The 7,790-nt window shown below is 47.7% G+C and overlaps 1 non-coding gene across 1 annotated transcript; it reads left to right on the forward strand.

Moving 5' to 3' along the window:
• Positions 1 to 5,647: 5,647 nt before the first annotated feature.
• Trnas-cga (transfer RNA serine (anticodon CGA)) lies at positions 5,648 to 5,722 on the forward strand. The gene has a single exon. It is a non-coding gene; the product is annotated as a tRNA-Ser (tRNA).
• The last annotated feature ends 2,068 nt before the right edge of the window (positions 5,723 to 7,790 follow it).

Below are 7,790 nucleotides of genomic sequence, written 5' to 3' on the forward strand. Positions count from 1 at the left end.
GTTGAACCCGGCAGCTCGGGAATGCCCTTGACCTAGTGGCGAGGTCGGTGGGCGAGCTGCAGCAGTCCCCCCCCCCCCCCCCCCCCCCCACCATGCCGCCATGCCAGAGGAGCCGGTCCGGGGCAAGAGACCGGCTCCCACCCCTTTTATATCACTCATTCATTACCTATGATGGCTGAGATCGAAACGAATGATTCGATTGCTCCTTTACGGGCATCTACGATGTCTGCTCCCTCTCCGCAGGACGGGACGGGACAGGCAGAGGATGAAACAGTTGTACACAGACACGCGAGAATCACCATGCTCTTGAGGCAAAACGTGAAGAATGGTAAAATCAGTCAAGCGGCTCTGAATGTAATTAAAAATGAGCTATTAGCCTGGGCTATAGCCAATGCAAGACTCGAAGGCCGCGTCATGGAACTAGAAAAAGAGAATGATAGGCTGAGAACGCAACCCACCAAGACCTGGGCGGCTGTGGCTGCGCAAGCACCAACTAAGCCGCATACAACTAAAGACACAACTGAAAGAGTTGCCAAACGGCCAGACATGGCAGTGTTTATCAGGACCCTGCCTGGCCAAGACACTAGTGTCAAGAAAATTCAGGAGCTACTCACTACAACAATTGATCCAGTTAAAGACAAGATCAAAATTAAAAGAGTAAAACCAAGTAGAAACTCGGTAATTGTCGAAGTTGCTACTGAAGAGGATAAAGAGAAGTTATTAAGTAATCAAAAGTTAAACTCTGTGGTTAAATGTGAACCACCTAGGAAACGAAACCCACTAGTAATTTTGTATGACGTACCGACAATAATGACAAATGAAGAGCTACATGAGACGACCAGGACACAGAACTTTGACAATACTGACGAACAGGAATTTAAAATCTCTTTTAAGATAAGATTTAAAACAGGGTCTCGAGATCGTGATGTTGTACACCACGTCGCCGAGGTCTCTGCGCAAGAGAATTAGATCAATGGGCAGATAATATGTAGGCTTTCACGCAATAAACACAAGGGATTACATCCTGGTACCTAGTTGCCACAACTGTGGCGACCTGGACCACATTCTGAGGCACTGCACCAGGGGGTCGGCATGCTCCAAGTGTGGTGAGAGTGGTCACACTCGCAAAGAATGCAAAGCAGCAGGAGTTTGCATTCCGTGTAAAAGTCGCGGCAAGAAATCCTGTGGTGCCACGGGACGGAATTGCCCTACTTACCGGATGCTCGAATAAAGATTAATTTCCAGAGTTGACTATGGCTGAGCATAGCTCAGTAAACAGGATGCTCAAGCGTAAATCCCCGAGTAAAAGGAGGAGGGATGCTATGAGGGCAAACAGATTCAAAGAATTCGTAAGGTCGTTTTCGGGCGCTGAGAAGGTGACAACAGCAGAGAAAGGAATCCTAACAGATCTTCCTATGGTGGACAAAGGTATTCAAACAGATTTCCCTGTAAAGATCACAGCTCCCCCCCTCCCAAAACCGGGGAACGAAACCGATTAAAGATCAACTACAGCAAGAGCATCCTGTGGTGGCGGCAACCCCCCTGGCCCTTACCAAAGAAGAACCAAAACAAGTAGAACGTCAGCCACTTCAAGAAAGCACAGTCACTAGCACCAGTGCACAAGCAACCGCAGTAGACACCCCCGTAATCAGGCTACCGCCTGTAGGCCCGGTTAGGGTGTATCCCAATACAGAATATAATATGCGACTGGCAAGATTGGAGCAGCCGACTGTGCTGACCACTGCCTTACGACATGGGGTCCGGGTGGGACCAGAGAACGGCGAAAGGTTACCTTCTCGGTAATAGAGGCTGTAGATAGGATACAATTAAAGTAAGTGAAGCTTCCCACTGACTTCGGAGTATTTGAAAGACGTGGGGAAAAATTTGACCTAGACGACATCTACACTCAGTCCTAGCTCACGGTCGTATCGCCTTTGATTAGAGCAAGACTTGGCCTGACGACAGAATACATACTTACTTCCCACAGTGACCAAGCTAACTGAAGGACAACTAAATACACACAATAGCAGACTTTTGATGCAGGAGCTTCGAAGGGAGATGGAGGAGAGGTGGCTTGATGTACTCAGCCTACACGACTCATACTCTCAAGCTGGGAAACTATCATTTGCAGCCGCTATATGGCAGATACTCAGCAGTGGGGATGCCCCCAAAGCGGCAATCAATCTCTACGAGTCACAGCACTTTCACAATATTCCACCAGTCACTGCAACGTCGTGGAGATACAGTCTCCTGCGGGAATTATATCATAAATATGTACTTTCAGCACGGAGACAACAACGAACAACACCTACAGCAGGCTCGTCCAAACTGTGCCCCTGGGGCGCTAGGGCCCGCGATAGCCCGCGTCCAGCGCCCCGGGCGAATTCGTATGTTGCTGAAGTGGCCGAGCCGTGCCACTTAGCTGGCCGTGCGGGCCGCCCGAACGCCAGCCGATAGATATATTTGTTCGCCCGTTTTCCCTTCTGGCAGAGGAGGTCTGACAAGTGCTTCAACTAGAGCTGATTGATCTACAGTGCCACATCCGCCTGAAGGACCGCTTTCTTATGTGTAAAACTCTGGATGACTTTTACAGCTGTCTTCCACAAGATAAATATCCTCTTTTGCACAAGCACGCGGCCAAAGTTCTCCCAATTTTTGGTTCCTCGTATATTTGTGAGCATTTTTTCTCTCTTTTAAAGCTTGCTAAAACTAAGAACCGTTAATTCCTTGGCGATAAAAATTTGACCAATTCCTTGAGGTTAGCAGTCTCACGGAATATTGTACCAAGCCTAGACAAAATCGTATCCTCGAAAAAGAAAAACGTGTAAAATGTTAATTATCTTCTTTAACAATGTTGACTGTAAGAATTAAGCAGCTTTATAACCTTAATTCTATTTTAATAAGTTTTCAAACTTGGTCAGTTAAAATTATCACGCACAAAACAGCAAACTAAGGATCCGATTTCTAAACTCTGAAAAGGGATACAAAAAGTTGTAGCACGAAGTATAACAAAAAATACTAACTTATAACTACTAACAGTAAGAATGAGACTCTATAACCCTTACATAAAATTAATTCTAAAATAGAATATTTTATTTACGTTAGATATGACTGCGGGACAGTCCAACGCAGAGCAGTGATGTGCGGTCTCACTCGCTCCGCAGCTCTCTCTCTCTCTCTCTCTCTCTCTCGCTCCTATGTCGACACTAGCGACACACGGTCGCGGACGGGGCGCTGAACTACACTGTCTTGCGCCCGCGAGGCACGGGTGCGTCGCCGGGCGTGAGCCTGGCCTAGATCATCAGACTAGAGTAGCCATGGCGTTGCGGGGACGTAAAATGGTCATAACAGCTGACATAAATGCAAAATCCCCTCTCTGGTACAGTGGCACACGAGATGAAAATGGCGGTAAAGTGGAGGAAATGATTATGGCCTTACAACTTGTGGTGGCAAACAAACCTGACAACCCTCCCACCTATGCGGTGGGAGGGGGCCAAGGTACCAACATCGATGTGACACTAGTCACACCAAACACTGCCAACATAATACAAAACTGGAAAGTCGAAGAGAATGCCTCAACAAGTGATCGTAATCTCATTACTTTTAGCTTAGAGAGTGCCACTGGGCCATGGGGGGCGAGCTGCAACTGAATAACAGAAGAGCAGATTGGGTGAGACTAGCGAGAGAGTGGGACATTCCTCCATTGGCAGAAGGTGACGTGCAACAGGACCTGGACATAGACAAGAGGGCTGAAGAACTGGTGAGTGCAGTTCCCAGAGCGGGGAAGACAGCCGTTCCAACCAGGAGGAGGGCCATAGCGGCCTCCCCGTTATCATGGTCAGCTGAACTAGAGGATCTGCGTCAATCTGTCAGAAAGCTGAGGAGGCGCTACCAGCGCAAAGATGGTTACTGCAACACCGGGAGGCGAAAGAGAAATTTCAAAAAGAACTTCAAGAAGTCTGAATACAGAGCTGGGAGAGATTTGTATTAGACCAATTAGCCTTGAACCCATGGTGTGTACCCCATAAACTAGTTAGGGAAAAAATCCGCTCCCCAATGATATTATCAACGATCAGGCATGGGGATGGGATGACGGAATCCAGGCAGGAGACTGTCGAGGTCCTTCTCTGGTCACCTGCTGCCTGATGACGATGTGGCTAGTGACATCGAAGACCAATCTCAATTACGAAACGAAGATCTTGACAGAATAGGAAACGATAGGGCAGTCTACCTCTTTTCTGAAGAGGAGGTGGCTGCCAACATTAAAGCATTGAAGACAGGGAAAGCCCCCAGACAAGACGGAATTGTGGGTGAGGTAGTGCAGTTCCTAGCGCCCCAACTGGTAGCTCCACTTACCCACCTACACAACGAATGTCAGGAAAAATTCCCAAAAATTTGGAAAGTAGCCAATGTATTGATTATTAAAAAAGGACCCAATGAGGACCCAGCTGAAGCTAAATCTTACCGACCAATATGCCTATCAGACATCTTTGGGAAGTTATTCGAAAAATTGTTAGCTGACTGACTGCACACCGAGTGCTGTGCGGGATGAGCGGCAGGCAGTTCGGCTTCAGGCCAGGGCGATCGGCAACTGACGCAATCGCTCTGGCGGCCGAGGTCTGTGGCTCTACCCAGTACAAGTACGTTGTCGGCATCATGGTTGACATCAGAGGCGCCTTTGACAACCTGTGGTGGCCTTCGCTCTTCTCCTGACTGCGAGAGAAAGAGTGTCCAGGGCCGCTATATGGTTCCCTGAGGATCTATTGTGAAGGTCGGGAGGTCTGGCTATCATCCCCTAGCGGTAAAGTTGGAAAAACCTTAACTAAGGGATGTCCCCAGGGTTCAGCCCAGGTCCCCTGTTTTGGAATATCCACATGGAACCAAAAATAGAAAGAGCTATGGCAAAATTGCAACTATGGTATACTAATACTAAAATGTCAATTTCACCATCCAAATCAACATACCTATTGCTGAAAGGACAGCTAGTAAGGAACCCTACAGTGAGAATTGGGGGGCTCACCAGTTCTCAGCGCGACAAGAGACTCGCTACTTGGGTGTCATCATCGATGAGAAATGGAACTTCGGAAGGCACATTGAGTCTGTAACCCAGAGAGCACTACAAGTACTCTATAACCTCATCTCCATAGGACACAAAAGATTTCACCTTCCACCACACCTAATAAAGTTGTATCATAATAGTATATTAACTTCAATAGGGAGTTACGGATCGGGAGTCTAGGCGCACAGGCTCACATGGGTGGTGTCTGCCATGACAGTGAGAAGAGCACAAAGGAACATGCTGTTAAGATCTGTGCACAAGAGTGGTGCCTGCCATGACAGTGAGAAGAGTACAAAGGAACAGTTGGTAAAGCACTTGCCCGCGAAAGGCAAAGGTCCCGAGTTCGAGTCTCGGTCGGGCACACAGTTTTAATCTGCCAGGAAGTTTCATATCAGCGCACACTCCGCTGCAGAGTGAAAATCTCATTCTGGAAACATCCCCCAGGCTGTGGCTAAGCCATGTCTCCGCAATATCCTTTCTTTCAGGAGTGCTAGTTCTGCAAGGTTCGCAGGAGAGCTTCTGTAAAGTTTGGAAGGTAGGAGACGAGGTACTGGCAGAAATAAAGCTGTGAGTACCGGGCGTGAGTCGTGCTTCGATAGCTCAGTTGGTAGAGCACTTGCCCGCGAAAGGCAAAGGTCCCGAGTTCGAGTCTCGGTCGGGCACACAGTTTTAATCTGCCAGGAAGTTTCATATCAGCGCACACTCCGCTGCAGAGTGACAATCTCATTCTGGAAACATCCCCCAGGCTGTGGCTAAGCCATGTCTCCGCAATATCCTTTCTTTCAGGAGTGCTAGTTCTGCAAGGTTCGCAGGAGAGCTTCTGTAAAGTTTGGAAGGTAGGAGACGAGGTACTGGCAGAAATAAAGCTGTGAGTACCGGGCGTGAGTCGTGCTTCGGTAGCTTAGTTGGTAGAGCACTTGCCCGCGAAAGGCAAAGGTCCTGAGTTCGAGTCTCGGTCGGGCACACAGTTTTAATCTGCCAGGAAGTTTCATATCAGCGCACACTCCGCTGCAGAGTGAAAATCTCATTCTGGAAACATCCCCCAGGCTGTGGCTAAGCCATGTCTCCGCAATATCCTTTGTTTCAGGAGTGCTAGTTCTGCAAGGTTCGCAGGAGAGCTTCTGTAAAGATTGGAAGGTAGGAGACGAGGTACTGGCAGAAATAAAGCTGTGAGTACCGGGCGTGAGTCGTGCTTCGGTAGCTTAGTTGGTAGAGCACTTGCCCGCGAAAGGCAAAGGTCCCGAGTTCGAGTCTCGGTCGGGCACACAGTTTTAATCTGCCAGGAAGTTTCAAAGGAACATGCTGTTAAGCTCTGTGGGGGCTTACAGAACATCCCCTGGAAGTACCCTATTAGTGATAATGGGCCTCTGTCCTCTAGATATTAAAATTCGAGAGCAAGCAGCATGGAGCTGGGTTAAGAAAGGGTACGACATGAAAATAGAGAATATACTGGGAGCTCTGGCTAAGGACAAGGGAGAGATACGGAGAAGGGGTGAGGAAATGGATGAATCTGGCAGAAGAACCTTAGGACTCTTGCGAAATGTTAAAGAAAGGTTAGGCATGAGGTATTTCGAACCAGCCGGGATCGAATACGTTTTCTCCCTGGTCATGGGTCCTACCCGACATACCTATGTCGGTTCGGATAAATGCTACACCTGAGTGTGACTGTGGCGCTTTGGAGGGCACTCCCGACCATGTGGTTGACGAGTGCCCCCTTTTCGATGATGTAGCAGCTACATTAAGACAACAATTTCCAAACAACAACACATACGACTTATTAAGACACGAAGAGACTTTTGAAACCCTGATCAACTTGGCAAATGAGGTACCACGAAAAGTTCTGACTGCATACTTGAGGAACTTTTGCGATTAGAACCGACCACTGAACGTGTCCTAGTACCATAATCCTGTACTGCCTGTGCGTGGACAGGTCGACTTTTTAGTTGGAATCCGCCACGTGCAAGGCTAGGGGAACTGGGGTACACCTATTCTCGATTAAGACAGCACCGGATTTGACGTAGGTTAGTTAGTAGTTAGTAGTATTAGAAGTAGATACTAAATTAGGAACCTGCAGCGACAAGTAATTTTGGCCTGCCCAGTGTCAGGGGCACGCGCATCGGGATTAGCTCGATGAGCAAGGCCTTGAAGTAGGTTTTTATCTAGGCTGGCACACCTCTAACGCTGCAGGCAGTTAGGAATATTAACAAGTAGGTAGGAAAATTAACAAGTAGGTAGTAGTGTATAGATTAACAGTCGTAATCTGCATATTAACATGTACTGTGTCATACTGTCTGTAGCTCACAAATTAACTGTAATATAGTAATAACTGTAATAGCTGCTAATAACATATAATATTGTATTATTATTAAGACCCACTAATCACTAAGGTGGTGGTTTAATTTGTATAACTACTATTGTTGATACTGAAATAAAGATTTTTTTTTAAAAAAAAAAGACATCGGGACCTGCAATCAAATACAGAAAAAGAGCCAACGTGTTCCTGGATCATGTGTCTTTCTCAGCACCCACATTTGCCATAAATCCTGAAAAGGACAAGACCGCGCGGACCACTGGTGGTGTAGTATGCGGCGGTGGGTGTAGGAAGTGTAGCAGCGTCCGATGGCGGCAGCCATGCAGAAGTTCCACCGGTGATAATCTGTCTCGTGGGTGGGACCTATTGGAGGCGAGAAAGAGTTTAAGCGCATGTTCTCGCATGTGGGTGATGTGAAGC

The sequence above is a fragment of the Schistocerca serialis genome, chromosome 1 (assembly GCF_023864345.2).
Source record: "Schistocerca serialis cubense isolate TAMUIC-IGC-003099 chromosome 1, iqSchSeri2.2, whole genome shotgun sequence".
Classification (NCBI taxonomy): domain Eukaryota; kingdom Metazoa; phylum Arthropoda; class Insecta; order Orthoptera; family Acrididae; genus Schistocerca; species Schistocerca serialis.